Source organism: Oncorhynchus keta, chromosome 1 (genome assembly GCF_023373465.1).
Source record: "Oncorhynchus keta strain PuntledgeMale-10-30-2019 chromosome 1, Oket_V2, whole genome shotgun sequence".
NCBI classification, from domain to species: domain Eukaryota; kingdom Metazoa; phylum Chordata; class Actinopteri; order Salmoniformes; family Salmonidae; genus Oncorhynchus; species Oncorhynchus keta.
In genome coordinates this window covers 38,596,607-38,609,574 of record NC_068421.1, presented here as the reverse complement: position 1 = coordinate 38,609,574, position 12,968 = coordinate 38,596,607, and the positions used below count along the sequence as shown (strand labels likewise).

Here is a 12,968-nt window from a genome sequence, read left to right as displayed (position 1 = left end):
TTCGCAAAATATTACTTGAATATTCACTAGTTATGACACCAGCACAGCTGTATTTTGGGGAGTGAACTATCTTTGCTAAAGTAGCAATTATTTTTTGAGGGGGTATTGCAATTCATTTGCATCATCCTTTTTAAAGGGAAGATTTACATAATAATCAGCATCATTAAAATGACTTGATGAAAATAAAATGTATTGACAGAACCTCTTTATTTGGTGACGGGTGAAGGCACTGTCCACTACCAGAAACAAATGGTATTTTTTCTATAGAAAAGGTGCCATCAAGTAAAGCAGTACATTGCAACAATTAACATCCGTATATCTGGAAACATATCCCAGGTTTCATGTTACAGTACCTATTATAGAACCCAGAGGTATCCTCAGAAAAGCTGTTTATTACAAGCAGACCAAACATCAGAAACCAGCCATGCCACTCTCTGTGTCTGAATCTAAAACCGGGAGGGAAATTGTACTCCTCACGGCACTGTGTCAGGTACGGATGCCGTCAGTGACTGTCGACTTAACAAGCTGTTCTCTGGACAATCAGTAAAAACAGTTCTGCTTCAGGCATTGCTGCTACATGCTGTTTATCTTGTCCTCCCCTGGCATATCCTCGCCTTTAAGTCTTAAGCGTGAACAAGCACAATTTGCAGAGGGGTGGACTTATGTTTAAATAAGGCAAGGCTAGCCTCTGGGTACCACCTTAGAGGAGTGTGTACTTGTTGTGTTGGTTGTTCAGCGTTTTTTTAAATGGTATAAGCATAATGTAAAGGATAAATTGGGTGAGGGATAATACCATACAACTATATATGAGGAGTCGTCGAAGAGATGTGTAAAGTTGTGGCTCGAATATAGCTGCTAGATGAAGCTGGTAGTGACCATGGCTGTGGTTTTTCAAAGTTTTAGTCACACTTGGAAATCGATTTCATTTCATGTTGTGACACTTTGTATGAAACTATATAACTAGGACACCAATATGTTTCCACTTCACTCCTAGGCCAAGGAGAGGGAAGAAACTGGGTATTTTATGGCTCCTGAGCTCAGGTTTTCCACTGGTTATTCCTTGGCTTTAGGGTAAAGGCCTGCCTCAGGTGGGTGATCCTCAGGACTCATTGGAGAGTTGGCCGTTGCAATAGCAGTGTTTGCGATATACACTGCTTGTCACGGTTTTCATGTGGTGAAGGAGAGTCGGACCAAACTGCAGCGTATCGATTGCGATTCATGTTTATTTAAACAACGTAAACACGAATAAACACAAACTCTACAAAACAATAAACGTAGTGAAAACCGAAACAGCCTTAACTGGTGCAAACTAACACAGACTAAGGACATCAAGACACTCAGGACAATCACCCACGACAAACTCAAAGAATATGGCTGCCTAAATATGGTTCCCAATCAGAGACAACGATAAGCACCTGCCTCTGATTGAGAACCACTCCAGACAGCCATAGACTTTGCTAGATAACCCCACTAGCTGCAATCCCAAATACATACACACCAAAACCCCAAGACAAAACACACCACAATACAAAAACTCCATGCCACACCCTGGCCTGACCCAATATATGAAGAAAAACACAAAATACTTAGATCAGGGCGTGACAGAACCCCCCTAAGGTGTGGACTCCCGAACGCACCTCAAAACAATAGGGAGGGTCCGGGTGGGCGTCTGTCCATGGTGGCGGCTCCGGCGCGGGACATGGAACCCACTCAGTCAGTGTCTTAGTCCTCTCTCCTCGCGTCCCTGGATAGACCATCCTCGCCGCCGACCATGGCCTAGTAGTCCTCACCCAGAACCCCACTGGACTGAGGAGCAGATCGGGACTGAAGGACAGCTCGGGACTGAGGCAGCTCGGGACTGAGGGGAAGCTCGGGAGTGAGAGAAAGCTCGGGAGTGAGAGAAAGCTCGGGAGTGAGAGGAAGCTCGGGAGTGAGAGGAAGCTCAGGAGTGAGAGGAAGCTCAGGAGTGAGAGGAAGCTCAGGCAGGTTGATGGATCTACCAGATCCTGGCTTGCTGGTGGTTCCGGCAGATCCTGGCTGACTGGCGGATCCTGGCTGACTAGCAGATCTGGCAGATCCTGGCTGACTGGCGGATCCTGGCTGACTGGTGGATCCTGGCTGACTGGCGGATCCTGGCTGACTGGCGGATCCTGGCTGACTGGCAGATCCTGGCCGACTGGCGGATCCTGGCTGACTAGCAGATCTGGCAGATCCTGGCTGACTGGCGGATCCTGGCTGACTGGCAGATCCTGGCCGACTGGCAGATCCTGGCCGACGGGTACTTCTGGCGGATCCTGGCTGACTGGCACTTCTGGCGGATCCTGGCAGACTGGTGGATCCTGGGCAGACTGGCGGTGGTGGGCAGACTGGCGGCACTGGGCAGACTGGCGGCGCTGGGCAGACTGGCGGCGCTGGGCAGAGGGGCTCTGGCGCCTCTGGGCTGAGGGGCTCTGCCGCCGGACGGGCGGGAGACTCCGGCAGTGGCGCCGGACAGGCGGGAGACTCCGGCAGCGGCGCCGGAAAGGCGGGAGACTCCGGCAGCGGCGCCGGACAGGCGGGAGACAGCGCAGGAGAGGAGAAAGGCTCCGACAGCGCAGGAGAGGTGAGGCGCACTGTAGGCCTGATGCGTGGTGCTGGCACTGGTGGTACTGGGTCGAGGACACGCACAGGAAGCCTGGTGCGGGGAGCTGCTACCGGAGGGCTGGGGTGTGGAGGTGGTACTGGATAGACCGGACCGTGCAGGCGCACTGGAGCTCTTGAGCACCGAACCTGCCCAACCTTACCTGGTTGAATACTCTCGGTCGCCCTGCCAGTGCGGCGAGGTGGAATATCCCGTACTGGGCTATGTAGGCGAACCGGAGACACCGAGCGCAAGGCTGGTGCCATGTAAGCCGGCCCAAGGAGACGCACTGGGGACCAGATGCGTAGAGCCGGCTTCATGGCATTTGGCTCGACGCTCAATCTAGCCCGGCCGATACGCGGAGCTGGAATATACCGCACCGGACTATGCACCCGCACTGGGGACACCGTGCGCACCACTGCATAACACGGTGCCTGCCCGGTCTCTCTAGCCCCCCCGGTAAGCACAGGGAGTTTGCGCAGGTCTCCTACCTGGCGTTGCCATACTCCCTGTAAGCCCCCCCCCCAATAAATTTTTGGGGCTGATTCCCGGGCTTCTGTCCGTGCCGTCGTGCTTGCTTCGCCAACCTCATTCTCATGTAACCTTCCGCGCACTGCTCCATCGAATCCCAGGCGGGCTCCGGCACTCTCCCTGGGTCGACCGCCCACCTGTCTATCTCCTCCCAAGAAGTATAGTCCATGCTGTACTCCTCTTTGGGCTGCTCCTGTTTCCTCTTCTCCTGCTGCACCTTTGGGCGGCTACACTCCCCTGGTTTAGCCCAGGGTCCTCTCCCGTCAAGGATTTCCTCCCATGTCCAGAAATCCTTAATACGCAGCTCCTCTTTGGGCTGCTCCTGCCTGTTGACATGCTGCTTGGTCCGTTTACAGTGGGTGATTCTGTCACGGTTTTCATGTGGTGAAGGAGAGTCGGACCAAACTGCAGCGTGTTGATTGCGATTCATGTTTATTTAAACAACGTAAACACGAATAAACACAAACTCTACAAAACAATAAACGTAGTGAAAACCGAAACAGCCTTAACTGGTGCAAACTAACACAGACTAAGGACATCAAGACACTCAGGACAATCACGCACGACAAACTCAAAGAATATGGCTGCCTAAATATGGTTCCCAATCAGAGACAACGATAAGCACCTGCCTCTCCAGACAGCCATAGACTTTGCTAGATAACCCCACTAGCTACAATCCCAAATACATACACACCAAAACCCCAAGACAAAACACACCACAATACAAAAACTCCATGCCACACCCTGGCCTGACCCAATACATGAAGAAAAACACAAAATGCATAGACCAGGGCGTGACACTGCTCAAAAAAAATAAAGGGAACACTTAAACAACACAATGTAACTCCAAGTCAATCACACTTCTGTGAAATCAAACTGTCCACTTAGGAAGCAACACTGATTTACAATAAATGTCACATGCTGTTGTGCAAATGGAATAGACAACAGGTGGAAATTATAGGCAATTAGCAAGACACCCCCAATAAAGGAGTGGTTCTGCAGGTGGTGACCACAGACCACTTCTCAGTTCCTATGCTTCCTGGCTGAAGTTTTGGTCACTTTTTAATGCTGGCGGTGCTTTCACTCTAGTGGTGGCATGAGACGGAGTCTACAACCCACACAAGTGGCTCAGGTAGTGCAGCTCATCCAGGATAGAACATCAATGCGAGCTGTGGCAAGAAGGTTTGCTGTGTCTGTCAGCGTAGTGTCCAGAGCATGGAGGCGCTACCAGGAGACAGGCCAGTACACCAGGAGACGTGGAGGAGGCCGTAGGAGGGCAACAACCCAGCAGCAGGACCGCTACCTCCGCCTTTGTGCAAGGAGGAGCAGGAGGAGCACTGCCAGAGCCCTGCAAAATGACTTCCAGCAGGCCACAAATGTGCATGTGTCTGCTCAAATGGTTAGAAACAGACTCCATGAGGGTGGTATGAGGGCCCGACGTCCACAGGTGGGGGTTGTGCTTACAGCCCAACACCGTGCAGGACGTTTGGCATTTGCCAGAGAACACCAAGATTGGCGAATTCACCACTGGCGCCCTGTGCTCTTCACAGATGAAAGCAGGTTCACACTGAGCCCATGTGACAGACGTGACAGAGTCTGGAGACTCCGTGGAGAACGTTCTGCTGCCTGCAACATCCTCCAGCACGACCCGGTTTGGCGGTGGGTCATTCATTGTGTGGGGTGGCATTTATTTGGGGGCCGCACAGCCCTCCATGTGCTCGCCAGAGGTAGCCTGACTGCCATTAGGTACCGAGATGAGATCCTCAGACCCCTTGTGAGACCATATGCTGGTGCGATTGGCCCTGGGTTCTTCCTAATGCAAGACAATGCTATACCTCATGTGGCTGGAGTGTGTCAGCAGTTCCTGCAAGAGGAAGACATTGATGCTATGGACTGGCCCGCCCGTTCCCCAGACCTGAATCCAATTGAGCACATCTGGGACATCATGTCTCGCTCCATCCACCAACGTGGCACGTTGCACCACAGACTGTCCAGGAGTTGGCGGATGCTTTAGTCCAGGTCTGGGAGAAGATCCCTCAGGAGACCATCCGCCACCTCATCAGGAGCATGCCCAGGCGTTGTAGGGAGGTCATACAGGCACGTGGAGGCCACACACACTACTGAGCCTCATTTTGACTTGTTTTAAGGACATTACATCAAAGTTGGATCAGCCTGTAGTGTGGTTTTCCACTTTAATTTTGAGTGTGACTCCAAATCCAGACCTCCATTGGTTGATAAATTTGATTTCCATTGATACGTTTTGTGTGATTTTGTTGTCAGCACATTCAACTATGTAAAGAAAAAAGTATTTAATAAGAATATTTCATTCATTCAGATCTAGGATGTGTTATTTTAGTGTTCCCTTTATTTTTTGAGCAGTGTATATGTTTCAGATACATCTAGCTGTAATCCGCAAGGTTGACTTTTCTTTTTTAGTTGAAAGAGGCCAAAGCTAAGTCTCCGATGGGATTGACCCCTTCAGACTTTGGTCTGTTATGAGGTGGTGGGGCTGTAGCTGTTGGCAAACATTGGCGGCTGATTGAAACCATAGGGCAGACTCTCACTCCCTTTCAGTCCTGGGCTCCGTGTTCACAGGTCCCCAGGAGGGCCAGCACACGCACACAGATTGGCTACAGAGGAGAAAGACGGTGATGGGGTGTCAGAGGGGCAACCGCCATCGAGGACGCACTACTTTTCCTCTCTGTTCTGGCACAACGTCTGCCTGGGCCTTTCACGTGGGCTGATAGGAGAAGCAGACTGACCCAGTGCGACCTCCACGCAGGGTTACAAGCATCCAATTTCTGTCAGCTGCCATTCCCACTCACTCCCCGGTCAAATAAAGCTGCTCATTTCTCAGAGGATCAATCTCTCTTTTCTTTTGGAGACAATCACTTGTTCTCTTTCTGTCTCTCAGATGGCTGGACATGGAGAAGTAGCTGGAACTTTGATCTGGACTGTTGGACGAGATGGCCTCTGGTTAATAAGAGGGCCCTCGGGAGGAAGGGGAGTGCAGCGAGCCCTGGATAAGATCACATGGAATAGTTGTTCCATTAGACATATGAAGAATATGCATTCTGACAATTATACAGAGAAAGGGAAGGATAAAAACGAGAGCCACACACTTCACAGGTCAACAAAAACACAGGGCTGTTGCTTTGTTGCATAGATCACTGCCACAATAATGGAAGCGCTTGAGTAAATGAGGGATACAAAGTACATTGAAAGCAGGTGCTTCCACATAGGTGTGGTTCCTGAGTTAATTAAGCAATTAACATCTCATTATGCTTAGGGTCAATGCTGGGCAGGCCCTTATTTTGGCTACCATGGCGATGCCCCCATTGGATGACAATGCCCCCATCAACAGGGCACGAGTGGTCACCAAATGGTTTGATGAGCATGAAAATGACGTTAATCATATGCCACAGGCCGTCTCAGTCACCAGATCTCAACCCATCTGAACACGTATGGGAGATTCTGGAACGGTGCCTAAGACGGCATTTTCCCGCACCATCAACATAACACCAAATTATGGAATTTCTAGTGGATGAATAGTATTGCATTCTTGCAATAGAGTTCCAGACAGTTGTAGAATCTATGCCAAGGTGCATTGAAGTTGTTCTGGGTCGTGGTGGTCCAACGCCCTATTAAGACACTTTGGTGATTACTTTATTTTGACAGTTACCTGTTGGAACATGGTAAGCACAAGTGAATATTCTAGACTTTCTAGTGTTGCTAACAGTCTGTGCAAAAGATGAATTCACAAAAGGATACTGTACGTTAGAGCCAATCAAATTAAAGGATTTACCAACTGTAAGAGATTATTGGACCGATTGTCTGAATTGCAGGTAATATTATGAGTCAACCCTCTTCACAATAAAAACGTTTAGTTTATATAACCTGGTACACTGACTTATATAATATGGCAGCTGTGTTTAGACGTGAATTAGGGATTTGTGCAGATGTTGCCGATTGCAGATGCTGGGAAATAAGCCCCTGTTCCCTGCAAACTAAAAGCTTTGGTCTCATTATTGCAGTACAAATGCCTTTGGATGTACATACCAAGGATAGGGCTAAGCATTTAACAAACTCTGACGCTGCTTCTCAAACTATGTCCATCATATAATTGACTCGTCTCTATGGGTTTCTTAACCAAGGGCCTTGATATGGTTAAGAACTGAGAGTTTTCGGACATGAAGTTAAAAAAAATTGCTATATAAGGTTAGCAGAATACTCGGCTGAAGTTATGAAATTCATGTTTTATATTTTATTGATCTATTGTAATGTCTATCAAATAATATATAGCATTTTAATATCTATATCAAATATACTCACTCGGGCCTCCCGGGTGGCGCAGTGGTTAAGGGTGCTGTACTGCAGCACCAGCTATGCCACCAGAGACGCTGGGTTCGCGCCCAGGTTCTGTTGCAACCGGCCGCGACCGTGAGGTCCGTGGGGCGACGCACAATTGGCCTAGCGTCGTTAGGGAGGGCTTGGCCGGTAGGGATATCCTTGTCTCATTGCGCACCAGCGACTCCTATGGCGGGCCGGGCGCAGTGCACGCTAACCAAGGTTACCAGGTGCACGGTGTTTCCTCCGACACATTGGTGTGGCTGGCTTCCGGGTTGGATGCGTGCTGTGTTAAGAAGCAGTGCGGCTTGGTTGGGTTGTGTATCGGGGGACGCATGACTTTCAAGTTGTAGCGATAAGACAAGATAGTAGCTACGAAACAATTGGATACCACGAAATTGGGGAGAAAAGGGGTAAAATAAAAATACATTTAAAAATGTAAAAACAAATATACTCACTCAGCTATAGCTAATGTACAGACATGCAATGTCCAAGACGGCGTAGCAGTAAGTCGTCCTGTGGTATCGTCTCTCTGTAAATATCTGTAAATATCGTCTCTTTTTCGTTTTAGATATTTTTCTTCGCATATCTTTAAAAACACTTTGCTAAACCTAAGCTTCCAAATACTCTCCTGCAATCCGCCTCACCCAATGTAGCTACTTTTCCTAAAGTATTTATATTTACTTCGGAACCGGAACCCCTCAACTGAAGCTAGCCAGCTCACCACCAGCTATGCTAGCGGTCTTCAGCTAACCGGTCATCAGCTAACCTTCAGCTCGGAAAGCTCTCGCCAGTCCGAACAACGCAACGCTAACCAGAGCATAACGGACCTATTTATTTTTTATCCCCGGATTCCCTCCGCAAACGGAACATTTTTTTTCAGCTGGATCTTCACAACTAGCTATCGAGCTAAACCGCAACCCTGGATGATTACTCCTGGCTAGCGTTTCCACCCACGTAGCTTGAAGCTAGCCCGGCCAGAGCTCCTGTGTTCCTAGCATACTCCTGGGCTTCTATACCCGGATCCACGACCGGTCTATCGATGTCACTGCATGAAGAGGAATAAACAGACTCACCCCATCGCGACGTCCTCCAAAGGCTAACTCTCTAGCCCTCGCTATCTCCTTGCTTGCTAATTCGGCATGCTAACTGCTAGCTTGTTTAGCCCAGGTCCGCTAACTACTACCTTGTTTACCCCGGCCTGCTAATCTGTTAGCTTGTTAGCCCATATGTACTTTCTATCTCTTCCCGATTTTTAAAATTTGTTTATACCTTCCGGAAACCTGCCTCACCCAATGTGATACGGAATTTTTTTTTTAGAACACACTCAAGAACCTCCAGAAGCTAACCAGCTAACTAGCTACAAGCTATTTAGTCATTGACTGTCCATTAATCCTTTGTCCCACCTCCCACATATGCGGTGACCTCACCCATTACAACCAGCATGTCCAGAGATAAAACCTCTCTCATCATCACCCAGTGCCTGGGCTTACCTCCGCCGTACCCGCACCCCACCATACCCCTGTCTGCGCATTATGCCCTGAATATATTCTACCATGCCCAGAAACCTGCTCCTCTTATTCTCTGTCCCCAACGCTCTAGGCGACCAGTTTTGATAGCCTTTAGCCGCACCCTCATACTACTCCTTCTCTGTTCCGCGGGTGATGTGGAGGTAAACCCAGGCCCTGCATGTCCCCAGGCACCCTCATTTGTTGACTTCTGTGATCGAAAAAGCCTTGGTTTCATGCATGTCAACATCAGAAGCCTCCTCCCTAAGTTTGTTTTACTCACTGCTTTAGCACACTCTGCTAACCCTGATGTCCTTGCCGTGTCTGAATCCTGGCTCAGGAAGGCCACCAAAAATTCAGAGATTTCCATACCCAACTATAACATCTTCCGTCAAGATAGAACTGCCAAAGCGGGAGGAGTTGCAGTCTACTGCAGAGATAGCCTGCAAAGTAATGTCATACTTTCCAGGTACATACCCAAACAGTTCGAACTACTAATTCTGAAAATTACTCTCTCCAGAAATAAGTCTCTCACTGTTGCCGCCTGCTACCGACCCCCCTCAGCTCCCAGCTGTGCCCTGGACACCATTTGTGAATTGATTGCCCCCCATCTAGCTTCAGAGTTTGTTCTGTTAGGTGACCTAAACTGGGATATGCTTAACACCCCGGCAGTCCTACAATCTAAGCTAGATGCCCTCAATCTCACACAAATCATCAAGGAACCCACCAGGTACAACCCTAACTCTGTAAGCAAGGGCACCCTCATAGACGTCATCCTGACCAACTGGCCCTCCAAATACACCTCCGCTGTCTTCAACCAGGATCTCAGCGACCACTGCCTCATTGCCTGTATCTGCTACGGTGCCGCAGTCAAACGACCACCCCTCATCACTGTCAAACGCTCCCTAAAACACTTCTGTGAGCAGGCCTTTCTAATCGACCTGGCCCGGGTATCCTGGAAGGACATTCACCTCATCCCGTCAGTTGAGGATGCCTGGTCATTCTTTAAGAGTAACTTCCTCCACATTTTAGATAAGCATGCTCCGTTCAAAAAATGCAGAACTAAGAACAGATACAGCCCTTGGTTCACTCCAGGCCTGACTGCCCTCGACCAGCACAAAAACATCCTGTGGCGGACTGCAATAGCATCGAACAGTCCCCGCGATATGCAACTGTTCAGGGAAGTCAGGAACCAATACACGCAGTCAGTCAGGAAAGCTAAGGCCAGCTTCTTCAGGCAGAAGTTTGCATCCTGTAGCTCCAACTCCAAAAAGTTCTGGGACACTGTGAAGTCCATGGAGAACAAGAGCACCTCCTCCCAGCTGCCCACTGCACTGAGGCTAGGGAACACGGTCACCACCGACAAATCCATGATTATCGAAAACTTCAACAAGCATTTCTCAACGGCTGGCCATGCCTTCCGCCTGACTACTCCTACCTCGGCCAACAGCTCCGGCCCCCCCACAGCTCCTCGCCCAAGCCTCTCCAGGTTCTCCTTTACCCAAATCCAGATAACAGATGTTCTGAAAGAGCTGCAAAACCTGGACCCGTATAAATCAGCTGGGCTTGACAATCTGGACCCTCTATTTCTGAAACTATCCGCCGCCATTGCCGCAACCCCTATTCAACCTCTCTTTCATATCGTCTGAGATCCCCAACGATTGGAAAGCTGCTGCAGTCATCCCCCTCTTCAAAGGGGGAGACACCCTGGACCCAAACTGTTACAGACCTATATCCATTCTGCCCTGCCTATCTAAGGTCTTCGAAAGCCAAGTCAACAAACAGGTCACTGACCATCTCGAATCCCACCGTACCTTCTCCGCTATGCAATCTGGTTTCCGAGCCGGTCACGGGTGCACCTCAGCCACACTCAAGGTACTAAACGACATCATAACCGCCATCGATAAAAGACAGTACTGTGCAGCCGTCTTCATCGACCTTGCCAAGGCTTTCGACTCTGTCAATCACCAGATTCTTATCGGCAGACTCAGTAGCCTCGGTTTTTCGGATGACTGCCTTGCCTGGTTCACCAATTACTTTGCAGACAGAGTTCAGTGTGTCAAATCGGAGGGCATGCTGTCCGGTCCTCTGGCAGTCTCTATGGGGGTGCCACAGGGTTCAATTCTCAGGCCGACTCTTTTCTCTGTATATATCAATGATGTTGGTCTTGCTGCGGGCGATTCTCTGATCCACCTCTACGCAGACGACACCATTCTATATACTTTCGGCCCGTCATTGGACACTGTGCTATCTAACCTCCAAACGAGCTTCAATGCCATACAACACTCCTTCCGTGGCCTCCAACTGCTCTTAAATGCTAGTAAAACCAAATGCATGCTTTTCAACCGATCGCTGCCTGCACCCGCATGCCCGACTAGCATCACCACACTGGATGGTTCCGACCTTGAATATGTGGACACCTATAAGTACCTAGGTGTCTGGCTAGACTGCAAACTCTCCTTCCAGACCCATATCAAACATCTCCAATCGAAAATCAAATCAAGAGTCGGCTTTCTATTCCGCAACAAAGCCTCCTTCACTCACGCTGCCAAGCTTACCCTAGTAAAACTGACTATCCTACCGATCCTCGACTTCGGCGATGTCATCTACAAAATCGCTTCCAACACTCTACTCAGCAAACTGGATGCAGTTTATCACAGTGCCATCCGTTTTGTCACTAAAGCACCTTATACTACCCACCACTGCGACTTGTATGCTCTAGTCGGCTGGCCCTCGCTACATATTCGTCGCCAGACCCACTGGCTCCAGGTCATCTACAAGGCCATGCTAGGTAAAGCTCCGCCTTATCTCAGTTCACTGGTCACGATGGCAACACCCATCCGTAGCACGCGCTCCAGCAGGTGTATCTCACTGATCATCCCTAAAGCCAACACCTCATTCGGCCGCCTTTCGTTCCAGTACTCTGCTGCCTGTGACTGGAACGAATTGCAAAAATCGCTGAAGTTGGAGACTTTTATCTCCCTCACCAACTTCAACTTCAACATCAGCTATCTGAGCAGCTAACCGATCACTGCAGCTGTACATAATCTATTGATAAATAGCTCACCCATTTTCACCTACCTCATCCCCACAGTTTTTATTTATTTACTTTTCTGCTCTTTTGCACACCAATATCTCTACCTGTACATGATCATCTGATCATTTATCACTCCAGTGTTAATCTGCAATATTGTAATTATTCGCCTACCTCCTCATGCCTTTTGCACACATTGTATATAGACTCCCCTTTTTTTTCTACTGTGTTATTGACTTGTTAATTGTTTACTCCATGTGTAACTCTGTGTTGTCTGTTCACACTGCTATGCTTTATCTTGGCCAGGTCGCAGTTGCAAATGAGAACTTGTTCTCAACTAGCCTACCTGGTTAAATAAAGGTGAAATAAAAAAATTAATAAAATAAAAAACTTACTGCATGTATTTCTTGCCAGTAACCTGTTATTACCTGTTACCCTTTTTGTCCATTCCCCACCTATAGAAAGAGATCAAATCAAATGTATGTATATAGCCCTACGTACATCAGCTGATATCTCAAAGTGCTGTACAGAAACCCAGCCTAAAACCCCAAACAGGTGTAGAAGCACGGTGGCTGGGAAAAACTCCCTAGAAAGGCCGAAACCTAGAGAGGAACCAGGCCATGAGGGGTGGCCAGTCCTCTTCTGGCTGTGCCGGGTGGAGATTATAACAGAACATGGCTAAGATGTTCAAATGTTCATAAATGACCAACATGGTCAAATAATAATAATCACAGTAGTTGTCGAGGGTGCAGCAAGTCAACACCTCAGGAGATCAGTCCCTTCTAAGTTTGAGTAACATCAGCATTTGAGTGTACAGCCTGACCAGTGGTGGCTGGTGGGCAGACACTTCAGAGGACGGGCTCATTGCAATGGCTGGAATGGAATAAGTAGAAAGGTATTAAACACATGGATGTGTTTGATACCTTTC

The 12,968-nt window shown here is 48.8% G+C and overlaps 1 protein-coding gene across 2 annotated transcripts in view; it reads left to right on the top strand.

Annotated features, from left to right (window-relative positions):
* LOC118384704 (limbic system-associated membrane protein-like) overlaps positions 1–12,968 on the top strand; it is a 1,031,328-nt gene that overhangs the window by 809,981 nt on the left and 208,379 nt on the right. The window lies entirely within an intron of this gene.